This window comes from Aquarana catesbeiana, linkage group LG01, assembly GCF_042186555.1.
Source record: "Aquarana catesbeiana isolate 2022-GZ linkage group LG01, ASM4218655v1, whole genome shotgun sequence".
NCBI classification, from domain to species: Eukaryota; Metazoa; Chordata; class Amphibia; order Anura; family Ranidae; genus Aquarana; species Aquarana catesbeiana.
Genome location: NC_133324.1, coordinates 817392801 through 817417068, shown reverse-complemented (window position 1 = coordinate 817417068; position 24268 = coordinate 817392801).

Sequence of the window (24268 nt, the reverse complement as noted above, 5' to 3'; positions counted from 1 at the left end):
TGGCTTTGGCCAATTACAGCTCTCTCTACTGACGGCGCTGTGATTGGCCAAGCATGCGGGTCATAGTGCATGCTTGGCCAATCATCAGCCAGCAATGCACTGCGATGCCGCAGTGAATTATGGGCCGTGACGCGCCACACGAATTTAGCGCGAACGGCCCATAACGTTCGCAATTCGGCGAACGATCGAACAGCCGATGTTCGAGTCGAACATGGGTTCGACTCGAACACGAAGCTCATCCCTACTGGAGAGGATCTGCAAGGAGGAATGGCAGAGGATCCCCAAATCCAGGTGTGAAAACTTGTTGCATCTTTCCCAAAAAGACTCATGGCTGTATTAGATCAAAAGGGTGCTTCTACTAAATACTGAGCAAAGGGTCTGAATACTTAGGACCATGTGATATTTCAGTTTTTCTTTTTTAATAAATCTGCAAAAATGTGAACAGTTCTGTGTTTTTCTGTCAATATGAGGTGCTGTGTGTACATTAATGAGGAAAAAAAAAGAACTTAAATGATTTCAGCAAATGGATGCAATATAACAAAGAGTGAAAAATTTAAGGGGGGTCTTAATACTTTCTGTCCCCACTGTGTATATATATATATATATATATATATATATATATATATATATATATATATATATATATATCTAAATAAAATGTATTTTTTTTTCTTTCAAAAAGTTTTTTTTTTGTTTCTAGCACAAAAAATAAAAACTGCAGAGGTGATCAAATACCACCAAAAGAAATCTCTATTTGTGAGAAAAAAAGGAAGTCAATTTTGTTTGGGTACAGCATCGCACAACTGCGCAATTGTCAGTTGTTGTGGAAAATTTTATGAAGATGTATTTTAATGTATTGTCATAAGAGTCTCCCAGTGTCTGTTCTCTCGCAGCCCGCTCTAAAGAGCTGACTGGGGCAGACTGACGCTGGTTGAGACCTGTTAGGTAGTGGAAAACTTCCTGTTGTTTGGAGTGAGGTGTTTGCAGAGTGGGGACATGTCCGCCAGCGAAGGGCCCCTGTGCAATGCACAGAATGATCGTCTGGGGGGGGATTTGTTTGCCCTGCAAACACATTATCAGTTTTAGTGGATGTGCGCTCTTGTCACCCCTGTATGCCTAATCAACATATTTGGAGTGCCATGAGCATACACTCGCAGATAATCTCCAATCCACAAGGAACTGTAGTATTGTATATTGTATCGTGTCCTTATTTGGTAATGTCCTGTGCTTACATCCTGTGTTGTTCATTTCCTGTGAGGTCACAAAATTTGTAGGAGGCGTTTGGCTGTTGGAGGCACAACCCTCAAGTTTGGGACTTCCTGTTGATGTGTAAATAAAAGGGCTGGCTGGCTGAGAAAAGGCAGCCATGCTGGGATGAGAACGTAAGAATGTGGTGATGTCTGTTTACTGGGGAATGGGGAACCAGAGGGGAGACATACAATCAAAAAGGTATGTTATGTCATTAAGACGGAAATGGGTGCTTATTAGCACAGGAGATATGGCTGTGTGCATAGCATACAGCCAAATTTCCATAACACAGTTAAAGTGACGCAGTGATATATCTTAAAAAAATGGCCTGGTCAGGAAGGGGGTGAAACCTTCTGAGGCTGATGTTGGTTAATTGATCGATCAACTTGGGTACAACCAGCCTGCTGGATTTTAGATGTGACTTTTGCTAATGGCTGTTATAGAGAACTAACTGTGTGGATGGGGGAATCAAGTGATTTTCTTTCCTGTAGGAAAGAAAATTGCTCCATCTATGGCTGGCCTTACTGAAAAGAAATGCAGAATCCCATTTTTATTTTACAGCGGAAGTGTACAGTCTACGTGCATATTGTATAATTATTTGGCAGTCTAGAGCTTTTATATATATGGTTACGGGCTATAAATGTAAATAAACTTTTTAATAACATATGGGAAACCAAAGCTGCACCATGCATAGTATATGTCAAGAAGATAACTGCAGAACCATGGGATCCACAAATGCAGCAATGGGTGACGAAGGTTGCTGGCTGATCTGAGTCTGTAATAGGGTCAGGGGTGTTGCTAGGATTGTGAAAGACCTGGTGCACCCTGAAATAAGCAATGATGTGCCAAAGTTCTCTGATGTGAACACCTGCCACCCCCCCACCCCACGTAGATACATATACGTGTAGTGATGTGATAATTTCTTTGCCCATTTACAAAGTGTATACTCTTGTTATGCAGTGTTTGCCCTTTTCCAATATGGCTGCTTCTGTCCCTCTCACCAAGGATGAGGTCATCAGGAGCAGAGGTTTTGTGAATAAGTGGAGGGAGAGAGGGACATGTGGCAGAAGGAGAAGGAATTCCTGCTAAGAGAGAACAGACTGTAAAGCCTCGTACACATGATTGGATTTTCCGACAGGAATTGTGTGATGACAGGCTGTTGGCGGAGAATCCAACCGTTTGTACACTCCATCGGACAGTTGTTGTCGGATTTTCCACGGACAAATGTTGGATGGCAGGCTTTAAAATTTTCCACGAACAAATGTCTGTCGGATTTTCCGATCGTGTGTACACAAGTCCGTCGGACAAAAGTCCAAAGTACAAACACGCATGCTCGGAAGCAAGGACGAGCCAGAAGCGGTGGGTCTTGTTAACTAGCGTTTGTAATGGAGAATTACCATTCGTGACCTGGCAAATTATGAAATCTTGAAATACAGCGCACAATTCTCTTCTTCTTTAATGGGATAATAATGAAGCTGCTTTGCTGGTGATACTAATGGAGTTATTGCAAACAAATTTTTAAAGGCTTTTTTTTTTTCTAGTGATATCAAAAATAATATTATTATGCTTGTTTTTTTTGGTGAAAGTTACCACAACACTATTATCCCGTAGTTTTTAAGATCAAAGATACAACTATGTTGGTGTCCCTTGTCAATTTTACATTGTATTTTTTAAAATGTACCGTAACTCCCAACTCCCAAAATGTCATTTGAAGTAAAACACATAGCCAAGTATTATTCTCCACATTTTTTTTTTATTGTGCATTAAAAAAAGAAAACAAATAAAATTAGACATGCTATCTGCCAATAGAATTTAACCAAAAAGTGCATTCTATGCATCCAAAAATATAGAAAATATACCAAATCATTATTCAACCAAAAAATAAAATAAAAGCCTCATGCATGTGTCCTGCTTCTTAATAAAGGGGGTCAACTATGCCAAGAGTTGGTGAAAGCAGGGATCCGTCATCCGGAGATAATTCCGAAAATCATCCGGATTATTCTCCTGAAGCTCCCGCAGGAAAGGCATATGACATAATTGGTCACGATTAATAAAGCAACCAATTTTTGGCCCAAGAAATCCTCCTCCTCCAGTTCCTGGACTGGACTTGGGTCAAAGCAATAACTCCAAGGCCAATAGTAAATAACACGTTATCTCCTCCGAATCCACAACATGGCTGGTTGACGAACGGCCGTTCAGAAACTAACTGAAAAGCGCGAAATGAAAAGCACGAATCAACACTGACCAAACTTCTATTAACACGAAATTGGCAGAAGGAGCCCAAAGGGTGGCGCTAAAGAGCTGAAAAACCATTTAGTACGTCACTACGTTCGTGTTTGTTGGCCGACAATTCCTTGCCATTTGTATGCAAGACAAGTCTGGCCAACGCCCTTCGGACAAAAGTCAGAGACTTTGTCTGCGGAAAATCCAATTGTGTGTACGAGGCTTTAGTGCTGCAGCTTCACCTCACTAAAACATACATAGAGACTGTTAATGATTTCATGTTCCTGTTTGGAAAATACCTTATGTTGGATGGTTCACTGAATGTTATTTCTTCAATACATAGACTTTAAAATACAATGCTGTGTGGATTACTGTCTATGTGGAGATATATTTCTCAATTGGGATTTCACTTGCTATTCACAAGCCCCAATTGAGTGGAGCCACTGCGCTTGTTAGCGATCCTGTCCTGATCACACTGATTATGAAGACTCTGCTCCTAAATACTATACAGGTGACGCCATCATACCTCAGTAGCCGCAGAGAGAGAAAAGAATAGCGCTACATACGTATACCGCAAGGTCCTAAACTGTTTAATCAACTGAAATGTCACATAACAGTCAATGATCATGGTATGAAGTATGCAGACAATTTATAATTAAAGTGTATCTGAAGTCAAATTTTTCTTAGTTTAGGTTAGAGTTGGGAGACGTTAGGCCTCATGCACATGGGCGTGAGACTGTACAACATAAATAGTGGGTGTATTTCCATGCCAAAGGCACAGCTTCAGTATACAGCTGCCAATTGTAATGAATGGCTGTATGCTAGCTTTACGCCTTGCTTGGGTGAACTTGTGCACAGACATAAATCCCTAAATGCATTCAAGCTGCGTTCAGGGATTTACATGCATGTGCAAATTTACCAAAATATAACATATAACTGCATACAGGTAGTGTACAACTATTCATTACTACAAGTGGCACTGGCTGTGAACTGCAGATGTTTCCCCAGGGTGTGGAAATATGCCCGCAATTTATGTTGTATGTGCACAAACACATGAGGCTTGTCCTGTCTAGTTTATACTGCTGTTTGTTTTCCCACTGGTGAGATTCACCCTTCTTTTTTTATTTTATTTTTTAAATTGTTCTAGTAACCATTGTCAGTGGGGAAGAGTCCAACATTTTTCGATGTAACAGGGAGGGGCATCGCAAAAAAGGGCTTGGTCAGGAAAGCGGTAAATCCTTCCGGGGGTTAAGTGGTTAAACAAAAACTTTTTTTTTTTTTTAACGCTTCTAGACGCAAACGCGGCTTAGCGGACATTTTTAGATGTCGGTTTCTAGCTGTCAAGTTGAATAGTTCAGGAGAGGTTAAACAACGTCCCGTGTACATGAGGCCTAAAAAGGAACACAGTTTGTGCAGAAGGAAGAAGAGGAGTCTGTAAATAGGGAGGAAGTGTCCCTGAAGTATTGTCACACTGGGCATCCCATAATCCCTTATCCCATCCAAGTTATCATCCCCTTATAAAACAAGCCAAAGACTGATTTATGTGTCCGGATGAAAGAAGGAAATGCTGTGTGACTGGCTGTGAAGCAGTAGGGAACCCTGACATCAGCAACCCTTAGGGGGTAGTGTTTGGGTGCCCTTCATTCAAAATGGCATCCCAAACACGGTGCTATTTGGCAGCGTTTGACGCGTGACAGGATCGCGCTGCAATCTCAGGAAAATGCGTCTTTAAAAAATCACATGAAGCTACCCCAGAACCCGACGGACCCGACAGATTACTAGTGGAATTTTACAAGGCTAATAGCGAAATCATCATCCCCCAGTTTCATGAATTACTCTTGACAATGTTGGAGGAGGGCTGCCTCCCACCATCTATACAAAATTATATAGAGTCCTGTGAGCCTCCACTAACCAAAATGCCGAATTACCATAAAACAGCTGCAAGCGTTAAACATGTCTCATAAAATCTTGCAAAAGTAGATACATTAAATATATACGCTGCGCTTCCAAAATAGACCACACACAATACCAATGTGAAAAACAAAGTGCATAAAGGTATATGTGAATGTCTTACAGTGGTAAATCAATTTGTCTCTATTGACTGTAAAAACTGACACTATTACACCACAATATATAAAATAAATAAATAAATGGGTAAATGAAAAAGAAAAAGAAAAGAAAAATTATGAAAAAAAGTGATGAAAAAGTGCTTGTGTGCATACAAGTGGTTAACAACTATACCACTTCTGACTGTGTACAAAGGATCATGTATCGATTAACAATGACCCCGCTACTGAATCAAAAGTGCTCCTGTGCATATGCGTGACATCCAGCTGAATCTATTTAAGTGTGCTTAAAGTCCATGCAATTCTGAAACTGCTAGGTGATCCAAAGCATGCCGTGGTGTTCCTCACTTTGGTGCTCCCCTTAGGTATTAAATGCTCACCTCCAAGCATGGTACTTTGCAATTAAGCGCAGTCAGTACACGCCTGTGAACCACCTCTGGGCTCTTGCAGCTATACCGGAATCCTGGACTCATCGGTGTAATACCTCGGTAAGTAGTAAATAAAAACTTGGTAGTGTAATAGAGTTTAAACAATTTATTAAATAAAAGCAAAAGCCCCCATCTGGGGTACTCACACAGACCAGGTGCGCCAGTGCACCACTCTACATCAAGTGAAAAATGGGTAAATACCGGACTGATATCGGGATGGTATGTAGTTCCTCCTTAGCAGATCACCTGCTTAATGTGCTGTCCTGTCCCCTCCCCAACGTGTGTCGATACAGGGACTTCCGTATCTTCTTCAGGGGAAATTTATCTATGCCCATGTATGTCAGAGGCGGTGATAGTGGTGATCCCTAAGGCCTAATAAAGACCCAGCGCTCCGCCCGATTTCGCTTCTCAATATGGATACCAAAGTAATTACCAAGATTCTGGCAAACTGACAACTCGGTCATCCTCTCCCTGGTCCACGGGGCTTCATACCAGGCAAGTGTACAAACATCAATCTGCGTTGTCTATATACAAACATATCCCATGCAACTGCTACAGGGTGCCTGGGAGTCATGGCCTCCCTGGATACCGACAAGGCTTTCGACTCAGTTGAGTGGGAGTTTCTCTGGTAGGTCCTTGAGAGGTTTAACTTTGGTCCTAAATTTATCTCCTGGATACAACTAACGAATGTACAAAAACCCCTCAGCTAGAGTCAGAACGAATGGTATCCTTTTACCCCCTTTCTATCTACATAGAGGTACTAGGCAGGGGTGCCCGCTGTCTCCAGGACTATTTGTCCTGGCCATCGAAACATTGGCTCTCCTAATAAGATCTTCTGATTCAACAGGGGGGATAGTGGTGGGGCCTCTGACGGAGAAGCTCTCCTTATATGTGGATGACACCCTCCTCTATCTCCCGGACCCCTCGGCTTCCCTTGAGGCGGTGTATGGTTCCTTCTTGGGGAGTCTGCATTAACTGGGCCAAATGAATACTTTTTCCACTCACTCCCCCCCACCGGCTCACATACCCCTGACGTCTGTTACTAAATTTAGGTATTGAAATACAGAAAGTTCTTTCTTCATATCTGAAAGACAAGTGTATCCGGTTCTCCACCAACTCACACGTGGATGCCTGACTTGGAAATCCCTGCCCCTAACACCAGTGGGGGGGATCAACCTCCTTAAAATGACTTTTCTCCCCAAATTTCTTTATGCATTTAGGAACACTCCAGTCCCTATTACTGCTTCCTTTTTTCAAAAGTTAAACCAGGTGGTGAATACCTTTTATTTGGGCTCGGCCCCCAGGGTGGCTAAAACTACCTTGCAACTGCCCCTCTCCCGTGGTGGACTAGCACTTCCATGCTTTAAACAATATTACTGGGCAGCGGTTGTGGTGACAGTAAGATGGTGGTTCACCCAATCATGTACTAACCAGTCTGTTAAAGTGGAGTTCCACCCACTTTTACAACTCTTCAGCATTGCTCACTAAACTGTGCACTGTAAACGAATTGGATATTTAAAAAAAAATTTTCTCAGCACCTACTGTATATCTACTGTATTCATTTTTCACTTCCTCCTCCCTGGCCGTGGCCCATCACATCATTTCCTGTTTGCAATGCCTTCTTGGAAGGGGCGGCAACTTCCTGTGACACTGCCGTTGCTATGGAAACCTGACCTGAAACCTATTACACTGCTTGTGCTGCACTGAGCATGTGCGAGATCTGCAAGGATGAGATCCAGGAAGAAATACAGTCTGGCTTCAGATGCCCCCACTTAAGATGGCCACGGCCTGCTGTAAGTTTATAAAATAACAAACTACTGCTATAAACTAACAAAACAGACCTTAGTTTACAGACTAACTTTACTAGAATACATTAAGCTTGTGTATTATAGGAGTATTTTTATTTAAAAAGTATCATTTTGGCCGGAACACCAATTTAACTTAGAGGCACCATCCTGGGGTCCCACTCGGCAGTGAGTAACCTGGTGTTTAGGGGTCTAAGAGTGCACCTAACAATGACAACTCCAATGCGCACGACAACCCGGGTCTTGGAAACAAATGTCTGCTATACTCAACACGACCAACACACTCTCCCCATACACTAAACTCTGGGGCAATCTTAGGCTACACCCACCTGCAGTCTATCCCGGACCCTGCGGTCTGGGATAGCTATGACATTAAGGTACTACAACAGCTTATGCCAGAGGGAAGACTTCTCTCTTACGATGACTTGAAACACCCCTTTAAACTCCCCCTGAGGATGTTTTTACACTACTTGAAACTACGGCATGCGGTACAAGCCCAATTCCCTGCAGAAATACAACTACAGTCTCATGTGGTGGAGCATTTTCTGATTTCCAGTAGTGCAGATCGCATCCTCTTTTCACTATATCTTCAGATATCCTGTGAGGACAATGGCAGAGGGACTAAACTCTTCCATAAATGGAAAGAGGATCTACCCATCCTTGCAGATGATGACTGGGATGAGGGGATCCAACAATATATCCCTCTGATGATCTCAGCTAGGGACAGGTATATTCAGCTAAAGTTCCTCCACAGGGCATACTACACCCCCCAAAGGCTCTTGAGAATATACTCAGCTCAATCCGATAGATGCCCTAAATGCACTGCTGAACTGGGTACATTCTTGCATGTAGTGTGGTCCTGCCCCCTTATCCAGCAGTTCTGGAGAGATGTGGTCTGTAGGAGGACTGAACATAGGAGTTGATTCTCTCATCCTCCTCTTGAGTGTCTGTGATAATGTTACGCCTAAAACACACAAAAGTTAGAAAATGAACAATCCTAATTAAATGGAAACAGCCAGGACCTCCCACAGTTGTGCAATGGAGAGCTCTGACTCAACCCTCCCTCTCTACAAACTTACGCACATGAGGTGTAAATGTCCCCAAAATTTGAAAAAATATGGGTCGCTTGGGTTCAAAAGCTAAATACTACCCCACTTTGAGAAGAAGTCCCATTAAGCTAAGGAATGTGCATGGAGTTGTTGTCATACAGGTTCCCCCCCCCAAGTCTAGCCCCAAGCCATGCTCCTATAATACACTGTGTCAGGGGCCTCCCCCTACTCTCACAATGCACCCCCCCAGGGGAGATGCACCGGTAATAATCTTCCACGTCTGACCACACAAGTCAACTCATACAAGCTATTGAATACATAGGAGCCTCTTCTAGAACAAAGCAATTCTCACATGGATGACTGGTTCTTAGCATTCTATGCGTTGTACTGTTTGTAATATATTGCTTTACTTCATACGCCTTGAAATATGCTGTAATATCTGTTATTATATAATGCTTTTGGTTTGTAAGTAATTGTATATGACAATATATCTCCTGTTGGAGGTAAATAAAAACTTTTCTGTAAAAAAAAAAAAAAAATCAAATGAAGCTTGTCGCCCAAAAGGGAATAGCAGCTTTAATTCACTTCAATAGGCTGGCCTATGTGCAACACACGGAATCACATGAAAATCACAAGCAGGATTGTGAGTTTCTGCTACGCAAAGTGTGAACCCAAACAGCAAGGATAAATTGCCACAAATTTGTGGCAGTGTTGAATTGTAATGCCCCGTACACACGGTCAGACATTGATCGGACATTCCGACAACAAAATCCTAGGATTTTTTCTGACGGATGTTGGCTCAAACTTGTCTTGCATACACATGGTCACACAAAGTTGTCGGAAAATCCGATCATTCTGAACGCGGTGACGTAAAAGACATACGTGGGGACGCAGTAGCCAATAGCTTTCATCTCTTTATTTATTCTGAGCATGCGTGGCACTTTGTCCGTCGGATTTGTGAACACACGATCGGAAATTCCGACAACAGATTTTGTTGTCAGAAAATTTTATAGCAAGCTCTCAAACTTTGTGTGTCGGAAAATCCGATGGAAAATGTGTGATGGAGCCTACACGCGGTCGGAATTTCCGACGACAAGGTCCTATCACACATTTTCCGTCGGAAAATCCTATCGTGTGTACGGGGCATAAGTCTGGTAAGTTGCTGTACATTTTCACTGACATGTTGTACACTTGCAGAGCACTTGAAGCACAAGTTCTAGTTGACACTTTTCCAATTTGTGGCAAATTTGTGTGGCAAGTCTCTTGCAAGAGAAAAGTTGCAGTGGTGAGTCTACAGCAAGAGCTCTGCAAGTCTACAGCATGAAAATTCAGCCACAGTGACCCCAGTGGTGGGATGACTATTGCACAACATAACTGAACCAGAACTTGCAGCAGACTTGCAGAATTGTTTTGGAGTCATGCAATGCGGACTTGCTGCAATTTCAAAGCTCACAACTGTCCCTGATTTTGAGGGACTGTCCCTGATTTGGAACAAAGTCCCTCTGTCTTCCTCATTTGTCCCTCATTTTGATCTAATCTATATAGTTGTATTTAAAAAAAAATCACTTTTTACACTTTTTACAAAAGCAGCAACTTTTTAAATTGCTGCATTTGTAAATTTCGGAAGTCAATATAAAGGAATAGTAGTGGTAAAAAAAAAGCACTTGAGGGTTTAACTAATCATATTTTTGGTATAATTCTCCTTTAAGGGGGCATGGCAGGGGGGTGTGTCCTGTGCCTACATACTTTTGCTAATAAGTGTCCCTCATTCCCATTTCAAAAAGTTGGGAAGTATGCAATTGTGCAACAAACTTGTGAAGCTTGGCAAGTCTAGCAATAGTTTAACAAGTCATTTTAACCATTTAAGGACCAAGCCTCTTTTTGAGATGTGGTGTTTACAAGTTAAAAACAGTTATTTTTGCTAGAAAATTATTTAGAACCCCAAACATTATACATTTTTTTTCTAATGCCCTAGAGAATAAAATGGCAGTCGTTGCAATACTTTCTGTCCAACCGTATTTGCGCAGCGGTCTTACAAGCGCACTTTCTTGGGAAAAAATACACTTTTTTGTATTAAAAAATAAGACAATAGTAAAGTTAGCCCAATTTTTTTTTATATTGTGAAAGATAATGTTACGCTGAGTAAATTGATATCCAACATGTCATGCTTCAAAATTGCACCCGCTCATGGAATGGCGACAAACTTTCACCCTCAAAAATCTCCATAGGCAACGTTTACAAAATTGTACAGGTTGCATGTTTTAAGTTACAGAGGAAGTCTAGGGCTAGAATTATTGCTGTGGTTTGAACACCATTTTCATATGCGGGGGCACCTCACATATGCGTTCGCTTCTGCACGCGAACTCGGCAGGACGGAGCACATTTAGAAAAAAAAAAATTCTTATTTATTTTACCTTTTTATTTTTTATTTTTACACTGTTTTTTTTTTTTTTTTTAAATTGTGTCACTTTTATTCCTATTACAAGGAATGTAAACATCCCTTGTATTAGAAAAAAAGCATGACGGGACCTCTTAAAGACCTCTTTTTTAAAAAAAAGTCAGCAGCTACAAATACTGCAGCTGCTAACTTTTAAAATAAGGACACATACCTGTCCAGGGCGCCCGCGATGTCGGCACCCAAGGCCGATCCATCCCTCAGTCCTTGGGTGCTGCCATTGCCATCTTTGGTAGGGGAATCAGGTTCCCTACTGCGCATGCACGAGTCGCGCTGCGCAATCCGAATGGTCCCTGCTGTCTCTGGGACCTGTGTGTCTCCCAGCAGACAGCGGGGGGATGGGAAGTGGCGTAGACCACCCGCGGGAGTCTATGCCCAGAAGTGGGTGCAAATACCTGTATTATACAGGTATCTGCACCCCCCTCCCCCATGAAAGATGCCAAATGTGACACCGGAGGGGGGGAGGGTTCCAAAAGCGGAAGTTCCATTAGTGTGTGGAACTCCGCTTTAAATATGAGATCTGGGGTCAAAAAGACCTCAGATCTCATATTTACACTTAAATGCAATAAAAAAAATAAATAAAAAATTTGTCATTTAACCACTTGCCGACCGCCTAACGTATATATACGTCGGCAGAATGGCACGGGCAGGCAGAATCACGTACCTGTACGTGATCTGCCTCCCGCGGGCGGGGGGTCCGATCGGACCCCCCCCGGTGCCAGCGGCGGTCGGCATTTGACTGGGAGCGTCGGGAGGCGAGGGGGAGACCATCCGATCGTGGCCCCCCCCTCGCGATCGCTCCCAGCCAATCGGAATCCTCCCCTGCCTGTGTGTAGTTTCACACAGGCAGAGGATGTGATGTCATCTCTCCTCGGCTCGGCAGTTTCCGTCCAGCGCCGAGGAGAGAAGACATGTAAGTGCACAACACACACAAACACACACAGTAGAACATGCCAGGCATACTTTACACCCCCGATCCCCCCCCGATCGCCCCCCGATCCCCCCCAATCACCCCCCCCCCGTCACAAACTGACAGCAAGCAGTATTTTTTTTTTTTTTTTTCTGATTACTGCATGGTGTCAGTTTGTGACAGTTACAGTGTTAGGGCAGTGAGTGTTAGGCCCCCTTTAGGTCTAGGATACCCCCCTAACCCCCCCTAATAAAGTTTTAACCCCTTGATCACCCCCTGTCACCAGTGTCACTAAGCGATAATTTTTCTGATCGCTGTATTAGTGTCGCTGGTGACGCTAGTTAGGAACGTAAATATTTAGGTTCGCCGTCAGCGTTTTATAGTGACAGGGACCCCCATACACTACCTAATAAATGTTTTAACCCCTTGATTGCCCCCTAGTTAACCCTTTCACCACTGATCACCGTATAACCGTTACGGGTGACGCTGGTTAGTTCGTTTATTTTTTATAGTGTCAGGGGACCCGCCGTTTATTACCTAATAAAGGTTTAGCCCCCTGATCGCCCGGCGGTGATATGCGTCGCCCCAGGCAGCGTCAGATTAGCGCCAGTACCGCTAACACCCACGCACGCAGCATACGCCTCCCTTAGTGGTATAGTATCTGTACGGATCAATATCTGATCCGATCAGATCTATACTAGTGTCCCCAGCAGTTTAGGGTTCCCAAAAACGCAGTGTTAGCGGGATCAGCCCAGATACCCGCTAGCACCTGCGTTCTTCCCCTCCGCCTGGCCCAGCCCAAGTGCAGTATCGATCGATCACTGTCACTTACAAAACACTAAACGCATAACTGCAGCGTTCGCAGAGTCAGGCCTGATCCCTGCGATCGCTAACAGTTTTTTTGGTAGCGTTTTGGTGAACTGGCAAGCACCAGCCCCAGGCAGCATCAGGTTAGCGCCAGTACCGCTAACACCCACGCACACACCGTACACCTCCCTTAGTGGTATAGTATCTGATTGGATCAATATCTGATCTGATCAGATCTATACTAGCGTCCCCAGCAGTTTAGGGTTCCCACAAACGCAGTGTTAGCGGGATCAGCCCAGATACCTGCTAGCACCTGCGTTTTGCCCCTCCGCCCGGCCCAGCCCAGCCCAGCCCACCCAAGTGCAGTATCGATCGATCACTGTCACTTACAAAACACTAAACGCATAACTGCAGCGTTCGCAGAGTCAGGCCTGATCCCTGCGATCGCTAACAGTTTTTTTGATAGCGTTTTGGTGAACTGGCAAGCACCAGCAGCCTAGTACACCCCGGTCGTAGTCAAACCAGCACTGCAGTAACACTTGGTGACATGGCGAGTCCCATAAATGCAGTTCAAGCTGGTGAGGTGGCAAGCACAAGTAGTGTCCCGCTGCCACCAAGAAGACAAACACAGGCCCGTCGTGCCCATAGTGCCCTTCCTGCTGCATTCGCCAATCCTAATTGGGAACCCACCACTTCTGCAGCGCCCGTACTTCCCCCATTCACATCCCCAACCAAATGCAGTCGGCTGCATGAGAGGCATTTTCTTTATGTCCTCCCGAGTACCCCTACCCAACGAACCCCCCCAAAAAAGATGTCGTGTCTGCAGCAAGCGCGGATATAGGCGTGACACCCTCTATTATTGTCCCTCCTGTCCTGACAATCCTGGTCTTTGCATTGGTGAATGTTTTGAACACTACCATTCACTAGTTGTGTATTAGCGTAGGGTACAGCACTGCACAGACTAGGCACACTTTCACAGGGTCTCCCAAGATGCCATCGCATTTTGAGAGACCCGAACCTGGAACCGGTTACAGTTATAAAAGTTAGTTACAAAAAAAAGTGTAAAAAAAAAAAAAACACAAACAAAAATATAAAATAAAAAAAAAAATAGTTGTTGTTTTATTGTTCTCTCTCTCTATTCTCTCTCTATTGTTCTGCTCTTTTTTACTGTATTCTATTCTGCAATGTTTTATTGTTGTTATGTTTTATCATGTTTGCTTTTCAGATATGCAATTTTTTATACCTTACCGTTTACTGTGCTTTATTGTTAACCATTTTTTTGTCTTCAGGTACGCCATTCACGACTTTGAGTGGTTATACCAGAATGATGCCTGCAGGTTTAGGTATCATCTTGGTATCATTCTTTTCAGCCAGCGATTGGCTTTCATGTAAAAGCAATCCTAGCAGCTAATTAGCCTCTAGACTGCTTTTACAAGCAGTGGGAGGGAATGCCCCCCCCCCCAACGTCTTCCGTGTTTTTCTCTGGCTCTCCTGTCTCAACAGGGAACCTGAGAATGCAGCCGGTGATTCAGCCAGCTGACTATAGAGCTGATCAGAGACCAGAGTGGCTCCAAACATCTCTATGGCCTAAGAAACCGGAAGCTACGAGCATTTTATGACTTAGATTTCGCCGGATGTAAACAGCGCCATTGGGAAATTGGGAAAGCATTTTATCACACCGATCTTGGTGTGGTCAGATGCTTTGAGGGCAGAGGAGAAATCTAGGGTCTAATAGACCCCAATTTTTGCAAAAAAGAGTACCTGTCACTACCTATTGCTATGATAGGGGATATTTACATTCCCTGAGATAACAATAAAAATGATTTAAAAAAAAAAAATGAAAGGAACAGTTTAAAAATAAGATAAAAAAATAATAATAATAAAGAAAAAAAAAAAAAAAAAAAAAAAAAGCACCCCTGTCCCCCCTGCTCTCGCGCTAAGGCGAACGCAAGCGTCGGTCTGGCGTCAAATGTAAACAGCAATTGCACCATGCATGTGAGGTATCACCGCGAACGTCAGATCGAGGGCAGTAATTTTAGCAGTAGACCTCCTCTGTAAATCTAAAGTGGTAACCTGTAAAGGCTTTTAAAGGCTTTTAAAAATGTATTTAGTTTGTCGCCACTGCACGTTTGTGCGCAATTTTAAAGCATGTCATGTTTGGTATCCATGTACTCGGCCTAAGATCATCTTTTTTATTTCATCAAACATTTGGGCAATATAGTGTGTTTTAGTGCATTAAAATTTAAAAAAGTGTGTTTTTTCCCCAAAAAATGCGTTTGAAAATTCGCTGCGCAAATACTGTGTGAAAAAAAAAAATGAAACACCCACCATTTTAATCTGTAGGGCATTTGCTTTAAAAAAATATATAATGTTTGGGGGTTCAAAGTAATTTTCTTGCAAAAAAAAAATTATTTTTTTATGTAATCAAAAAGTGTCAGAAAGGGCTTTGTCTTCAAGTGGTTAGAAGAGTGTGTGATGTGTGACATAAGCTTCTAGATGTTGTGCATAAAATGCCAGGACAGTTCAAAACCCCCCCAAATGACCCCATTTTGGAAAGTAGACACCCCAAGCTATTTGCTGAGAGGCATGTCGAGTCCATGGAATATTTTATATTGTGACACAAGTTGCGGGAAAGAGACAATTTTTTTTTTTTTTTTTTTTTTTTTGCGCAAAGTTGTCACTAAATGATATATTGCTCAAACATGCCATGGGAATATGTGAAATTACACCCCAAAATACATTCTGTTGCTTCTCCTGAGTACGGGGATACCACATGTGTGAGACTTTTTGGGAGCCTAGCCGCGTACGGGACCCCGAAAACCAAGCACCGCCTGCAGGCTTTCTAAGGCCGTAAATTTTTGATTTCACTCTTCACTGCCTATCACAGTCTCGGAGGCCATGGAATGCCCAGGTGGCAAAAAACCCCCCCAAATGACCCCATTTTGGAAAGTAGACACCCCAAGCTATTTGATGAGAGGTATAGTGAGTATTTTGCAGACCTCACTTTTTGTCACAAAGTTTTGAAAATTGAAAAAAGAAAAAAAAATTTTTTTTTTCTCGTCTTTCTTTATTTTCAAAAACAAATGAGAGCTGCAAAATACTCACCATGCCTCTCAGCAAATAGCTTGGGGTGTCTACTTTCCAAAATGGGGTCATTTGGGGGGGGTTTGTGCCACCTGGGCATTCCATGGCCTCCGAAACTGTGATAGGTAGTGAGGAGTAAAATCAAAAATGTACGCCCTTAGAAATCCTGAAGGCACTGATTGGTTTTCGGGGCCCCGTACGCGGCTAGGCTCCCAAAAAGTCCCACACATGTGGTATCCCCGTACTCAGGAGAAGCAGCTAAATGTATTTTGGGGTGCAATTCCACATATGCCCATGGCCTGTGTGAGCAATATATCATTTAGTGACAACTTTGTGCAAAAAAAAAAAAAAAAAAAAAAAAAATTTGTCACTTTCCCGCAACTTGTGTCAAAATATAAAACATTCCATGGACTCAACATGCCTCAAAGCAAATAGCTTGGGGTGTCTACTTTCCAAAATGGGGTCATTTGGGGGGGTTTTATGCCATCTGGGCATTTTATGGCCTTCAAAACTGTGATAGGTAGTGAGGAGTAAAATCAAAAATGTACGCCCTTAGAAATCCTGAAGGCAGTGATTGGTTTTCGGGGGCCCCGTACGCGGCTAGGCTCCCAAAAAGTCCCACACATGTGGAAGCAGCTAAATGTATTTTGGGGTGCAATTCCACATATGCCCATGGCCTGTGTGAGCAATATATCATTTAGTGACAACTTTTTGTAATTTTTTTTTTTTGTCATTATTCAATCACTTGGGACAAAAAAAATGAATATTCAATGGGCTCAACATGCCTCTCAGCAAATTCCTTGGGGTGTCTACTTTCCAAAATGGGGTCATTTGTGGGGGTTTTGTACTGCCCTGCCATTTTAGCACCTCAAGAAACGACATAGGCAGTCATAAATTAAAGGCTGTGTAAATTCCAGAAAATGTACCCTAGTTTGTAGGCGCTATAACTTTTGCGCAAACCAATAAATATACACTTATTGACATTTTTTCTACCAAAGACATGTGGCCGAATACATTTTGGCCTAAATGTATGACTAAAATTGAGTTTATTGGATTTTTTTTAGAACAAAAAGTAGAAAATATCATTTTTTTTCAAAATTTTTGGTCTTTTTCCGTGTATAGCGCAAAAAATAAAAACGGCAGAGGTGATCAAATACCATCAAAAGAAAGCTCTATTTGTGGGAAGAAAAGGACGCAAATTTCGTTTGGGTACAGCATTGCATGACCGCGCAATTAGCAGTTAAAGCGACGCAGTGCCGAATTGTAAAAAGTGCTCTGGTCAGGAAGGGGGTAAAACCTTCCGGGGCTGAAGTGGTTAAAAAAAAAATAAATAAATAAAATGGCCCTGTAGGCGGAAGTGACGTTTTGACGTCGCTTCCACCCTGCATTGTTATGGAGACGGGTGGGGGCCATCTTCCCCTCACTCATCTCCATGCCCAGCCAGGGTGAAGATCCAATCACCTCTGCCGCTGCCGATGGCCCCGGTAAGTGGCGGAGGGCAACGAAGCGCGGCGGGAGGGGGGCCCATTTCCCACAGCTAATAAAAGTGATCTCGTGGCAAATCTGGTGCAGAGACCACTCTTATCAGAAACCGGACTGCTGGCTAAACAAGAGGATACCAGGGTTATGGCAGCTAGCTGCTGCCATAACAACGATATTCCCCTTCAAAGTAAGGACGTATATCGGCGTGCGGCTGTCCGATCTGGGAATGGGACCTATATATTTTTTGCATAATTCTTTATTTAGAATTTTTTTTCATTATAAATAGATCATCTGAACAATAACAATAATAGGAATAAACCTATATTAAAATAGAAAAAAAAAAAATCAAGACCAGCAACGATAAACAAATATAACAGATACACCAGCAGCGACACACATTAAATTCCTTAGTTAAAAGAGAAAAAAGAGATAAAAATAATATGAAATGTAAATAAAAAAAAAAAAAACATTTAATAAGCCACCCTAATGAAGTTTCATTATCAAGTCAAGTAGGGTCCTGTAACCTCAAAGTATACATAGTATATGAATACTACATCAACTATTAACCTATAATACATTACGTTTATATCGCTGCTTAATATCTTCCTTTATTGTACCTTGGCCTATTTACTTTAAGCTAACAATAACCTTTCTCCCGACATTTGGGGGTCCGGAGACAAAATCTACTAGAAAGAAACTACAGAACATAAAAAAAAGGGGAAACTATCTAGCTCAAACTCAAAACCCTCCTGGCTTCCGTCTCCCCCACCCCTAAAGTTAACCCATCAAACCCGGCTTGCCGTTTATAGATCTTCTCTCCTGGCCTAGACGGAGAAGCACTCAGCATACTGGGGTGTACAGGCAAAGGTCATCCATGGTTGCCAAGTATCTCTGCCTTCCTCCTCTCTACCGTAAAAAGACACTGTCATATATTCCGTTGTCCTGATTTTATCTATTCTAGAGAACCAGTGTTTCAAAGGTGTAATAGTAGACTTCCACAAGTCTGGAATACATGCCCGGGCAGCATTCAACATGTGCGCTATCAGCGACTTTTTATATTGATGAAGAGGCAGCTCATTTAAATGCAAAAGATATCCCAGAGGGCCCAAACCAAGGTCAACTAATGTCAATTGTTTGATCCTGTTCCCCAATTTCTTCCAAAACAATGTAATTAACACTAGCACTGCCAAAAATATGTAGTAGTGTCCCAGTCTCTTTATTGCAACGCCAACATAGCTTAGAGGTTTGCAGATAAAAGTTTGTTAAGTAGGACCGGGACCCTATACCACCTGACCAATAGCTTATATCCCTGTTCTTGAAAGCGGCTTGCTATGGAAGATTTGTGAGCCAGTGAAATGATCCTATTAATTTGCGGTCTTGTAAAAAAACTCTAAAGGTCCGCCTCCCAGCGATGTATATAAGAAAGGAAATGGCCGGTTCAATAATCTGTTTATACAGAAGTGACAACATATGAGGTACATGCTTCTCCTCCACACATAGGCGCTCAAAGGATGTCAGTGGCCTAGCATATAATTCTGCATCCGATATAGACCTTAAATAATGTGACAGTTGAAAGGCAGACCAAGAACTCAGGGGAGGCTGTGAAAGGGTAGAAAGATCTTGCAAAGACATCTAACCCTGCGGGGTAACAAAATTCATGCATCTAGTTATCTAGTTATACCTAGTCCTAACAACCCCCGGAGCTGTTTATTGTCTTGCCCAGGTGGGAAGTCTGGATTCTGAATCACTGGTATTAATGGGGATGGGTAAGGAGAGAGGCCTTTTGATAAGAGTGTGCGGTTAAGAACTGCAATAGTAGCCCCGATTGTTGTATCTTTCTTCAAGCCCCGGAAGTGTTTATGAGCAACCCAGGGGAGTGCAGACAAAACGATCAGTGTAGCTTGTTGTTCACCCAGAGTTTTGTCTGCGGGGTGGTGCACCATGACTCTACTCTCTCTCTACTGACTCCGCCCCCTCAGCTCCCTGGTGAGGCACCTGCTGCCTCCCTCTGAGAGCCACACACCTGTAGCCCTGATCAAGTTCAGTGGTGAATATGGGGACCCAAGCCCCCTCTTACCTTGCGCCCTTATAATCAATACTATGTTATATCGCCAAATTTATACTTTTTCATCTTAGGCACATTATTGCACGCATCTACCCCTAAAGAGCGAGCTGGGTCTCGTGAAACGCGTCAGGTACCAAGATGCCAGCGTACTATATCTGCTATTACATCTATGTACCAATATTCCATGTTTATGTATCTCTTTTAAATTGGTAACTATTGGTGATATCTATGCATGTAAACATTTCTACTTGAATACATTTTATACTGTATTTACTACTATTATGTTTACTGGCGGAAACGGTACCCACTTCATTTAAATTCCCAGGGCAAATTTCTCATTGTATTGTATATTACAGGGATGGAGGTGTGTCACTGGGGACACCAGACCTTTCCTTTTTCTTTCTCTAATGGAAGTGAGGGCATACCTGAAAAAGTCAAGAAAGAAGATATCAAATCTGCCCGGGTAGAGCATTGCTGGGATTGGGTGTTGTGAAGATTATAAAGCCTCCAGTAGAATTTTTGAAATTCCTGAGCTATAGCCGCTGGGTCTGAAAACTTATTGCCAGACTCAGCTGTAATTTGAGTAATATGTTTCATTTGTGACCCTTTCAGTGCCCTAGCTAGGACACCTGGTTTATTTCCAGACTCATAGACAGACTGTTTATATCGGCTCAATTTCTCCTTCACTTCTGTATTTGCGATTTGATTATACTGCTGTCGTAGGTAGAGTCACTCCTTCTGTGTCTGCATAGCGAGAGTTTGTTTGTGAATAGCCTCAAGTTTACTAATCCTCGTAAATAACGTTGCAATTTCCAACCGCCTCAGGTTTTTTTATCCTAGCTCCATGTTTAAGAAAAATTCCTCTTATACAACCTTTATGCACCTCCCACAATACTGTCGAAGAAGTGTTGGGTTGTTCATTCTGACTAAAGTATTCCTCTAAACCCTGAAGAACCCCGGTCATGGTGGAAGGGTCTTTTAACAATGTGTTGATAAGCCTCCAAGACAGGGTCCTTGTGGCCATTATATTTAGGTCTATGTCCAAATGAGCCAGTCCATGATCGGCGAACAAAACTGGATCAATCGTAGTGGCTCGAACTCTGTCCGGATCTTTTTGCGGAAGGAAGAAATAATCTATTATTGAGTATAATGAGTGAACTGAAAAGAAAAAATGTGTAATCTCTGACAGTGAGGTGTTGTAGACGCCATAAATCTACCAGTTGAAGAAGATTTAATTCTGCCTTTAGTCGCTTTAAATAAGAAAATGATAAATGAGAATCACCCCTTGAAACATCTAATGCCCGTACACACGGTTGGATTTTCCGATTGAAAATGTCAGATCGGAGCGTGTTGTCGGACATTCCGACCGTGTGTGGGCTCCATCAGACATTTTCCATCGGATTTTCCAACACACAAAGTTTGCGAGCAGGCTATAAAATTTTCCGACAACAAAATCCGATCGCATCAATTCCGACCGTGTGTGGCCTGTTCCGACGCACAAAGTGCCACGCATGCTCAGAAGAAATTCAGAGACGGAACAGCTCGGTCTGGTAAACTTAGCGTTCGCAATGGATACAACACTTTCGTCACGGTGCAATGTTAAAAATGGTTTAATACAGCGCACTCTCTTCTTCTTTATAATGTGAGAAGAATGAAGTAGTTTTGCTGCTCATATTCACACAGACTTCTCACAAACGTATTTCTTTATTATTTATCAGGATTCCCTTAATATATTTTGATTTGTCACATCTGACAAAATTTTTTTTTTGTTTTTTTTTTTTTAAAGGCAGATTTTTTTTTAATTTTAGGTTTGTATTTTTTCCAAGGCTGATCTTTGTTTTATTTTATTTTTAGTTTTACTCCAGAATATTTGTGTGTGTGTTTTGTGTGTCAAGTTACCACAACACCATTATTATCTTGTATTATTTAATCTCAAGGAGATTGTTTGGTGTTGGTGTCCCTTGTTAATTTCACATTGTAGTTTTGAAATGTACCTGAATCCTCACCAACAAACTGTCCTTTTTGAAGGAAAACACACATAGGCAAGTATAATTGAAACCAAAAATCCTTTATTAAGGGCTCAGAACCAAACAAAGAGGGAGGCAACGCTGGATAAACAGCAGAAATTAGAGAAGCCTTGGACCCCCAGGGCAGACATCAATTCTTGAACATCAAAATTGGTGGCCTGAGGAGTCCATATGTAAGGGAGTGCAGTGTGGTCCAGAAGTCCCAGAGATCCGGAAAGCAGCAGATGACATCTGTGTCCCCAGGCTGTGGTACCACAAGAGGCTGCATCTTTTGTCAGATCAGACTGGATCCAGGGTCATCACTTTCTGGTCTTCCTTCCATGCTTCCTTCCTGGCTGTGGCTCTGATGTTGGAGATGTGGCAGGAGGAGGAGTATGAGTTGGAGGAGGAGGAGGACTAGTAGGACCTAGAGGAGGAGGAGGAGGAGGAGGGGGAGGAGTAGGACCTGGAGGAGGAGGAGGAGGACCATGTGTGAGGTCACAAATGTCGGTATCAGATGTTATTTGGCCCCTCAACCCCTTATTGAGAGCTTCCAACATTAATGACTCACACATGAGTTGTTGGCCCTCCTCCATCCGCTGCATTTTACACGCAATTATGCCAGCAAAGTCCTCCTCCACAGTGTGTGGTGCTCCCAGGGCCTCTGTAGCCTTCCAAAAGAGGCCTATGGCAGCCTCCTCTAGGGTACTCCTCTTCCTGCCACTTTCTCTTTGCAGGTGTAGGGGAGGGACCTGCATATTAGGCAGCCTGCTCGGCCCGGCCACCTCCTGGCTGAGACTTCCCTGTGTATGAAAAAGGGACATGGTTTAATGTTTTGCATCATCAATCACAATCCTAAATTATTATTCCAAACTAACATCTAGTTAACATCATTGATTGGACAAGCAGAAATATTTAGAAGAATCCTATACCTGGCTCAAGCTGGGCTCCTCCATATGTTGCTGCCTAGAAGGCCCAGGTTGGGCGTCAGAAGCCTCAGCTGGGGGGGAAGGAAGCGTGGAAGGAAGACTGGAGAGTGATGACCTGGGTTCAGTTTGACCTGCCAGAAAATGCAGCCTGTCATAGTACCACATCCTGGGGACATAGATGTCATCTGCTGCTCCGGATCTCTGCGAATCCTGGACTTTCTTGCGCTCCCTTACATATGTGCTCCTCAGGCCACCAATTAGGATCTTCAAATAGGTGATGTCTGCCGTGGGGATCACCTGCTTCACAATTTCCAGCAATTGATCCAGCGCTGCCTTCCTCTTTGTTTGGTTCTTATAATGTGGGTGGTTGATCTCCCACAGACAAGGCAGCTCCCTGAACATGTCAATGAAGATTGCCATAAAGTTGGTATCGTTCAAGATATCAATTTTCACTGCAAGACACAACACAAGACAAACCCTAATGTCAGGCAAAACTCTCCTAATCTAGTTACAATTTAGGCCTCAATCTAGAAGCAGTATAGGCCCAAGTTTGGCTCTTACCTTCGTTATCACGATCGGTGCCTCCGATACTCCTTCCTCCGCTCACAGATCGTACGTACTACGCACGCGTGTTACACTTTATACACACTGCGCATGCGTGTAACTCCGCCCGCCCCCTGACGTTCTTTCTAGTCTATTCCCCGCCCCTTTTCGTTCGGCGCAGTGGGTGAAGAGCACATGGCGGAGTCAGAGCAGGTGCGTGCTAATTATAGCAACGAGGAGGAGGAGGAAAGCCCGGATCCGGAAACGTCCCGATCCAGAAGGAGACGATTTAAGGCCTCAAATATGTCCTTTGGGGAGATGTTGGAGATGGTGGACATCCTGAAGAAGGCCGACTATGATGGAAAGTATGGACCTTACCCCAACCCCAATATCAGAAAGGCCAAGATCATGGCAAAAGTGGTCAAAAGTCTGCACCGGAATTTCGGGGTACGACGATCGAAAGATCAGCTCAGGAAGCGGTGGTCGGACCTGAAATTAAGAGAGCCCGAGCAGTACAGAAAGATCCAGAGAGTACTGCAAAAAAGTAAGTAGTTGTGCTGTGTTCCTATTCTTTTTGTCTTTATTACGTTCGTGCTGCTCCATGTGCTTTTCTTAAGTGTTGTACAGTTTAAAATGGAAACTTTCATGTTCATGGGCCCATTAATTGTTCGTATCAAACATTTTTCTTTCGGCCTATAAAACACCATTGTTTAGGCCATATGCATTTGCCAACATTTTTTAGGGCCTACTTGTATGAAAAATATTTGGTTGTGTAGATGGGTTTGTGACTAGAATGAAATGCAAACTAGATTCTGTGTAAGGAGAGGACACTCAGCAGCTGTTTTCACATCTGGACGCTGGAGCACTAGTGTGGGACACCAGAACACCCTTTTTATTACGGGGCCCACACAGGTGTTCCAGTGTATACTATAGGGGAGTCTCCATCTGTGAAGCTTGTACAAGACAAGTAAAGTCTTGAAGCTTGACAACGAACAATAAAAATGCTACATCTTGGAACTCTGCCAAAATAGACAATTGTACCACACTTCCAAGCAATGTTTCATCTTTATATTTCGGCCATCAAATATCTGTGTGCTAATTATACCATTTTTGTTTTACATAGGGGAGAAAAGACTCGGAGGACACCCCTCATCCGAGGAGGCCACAG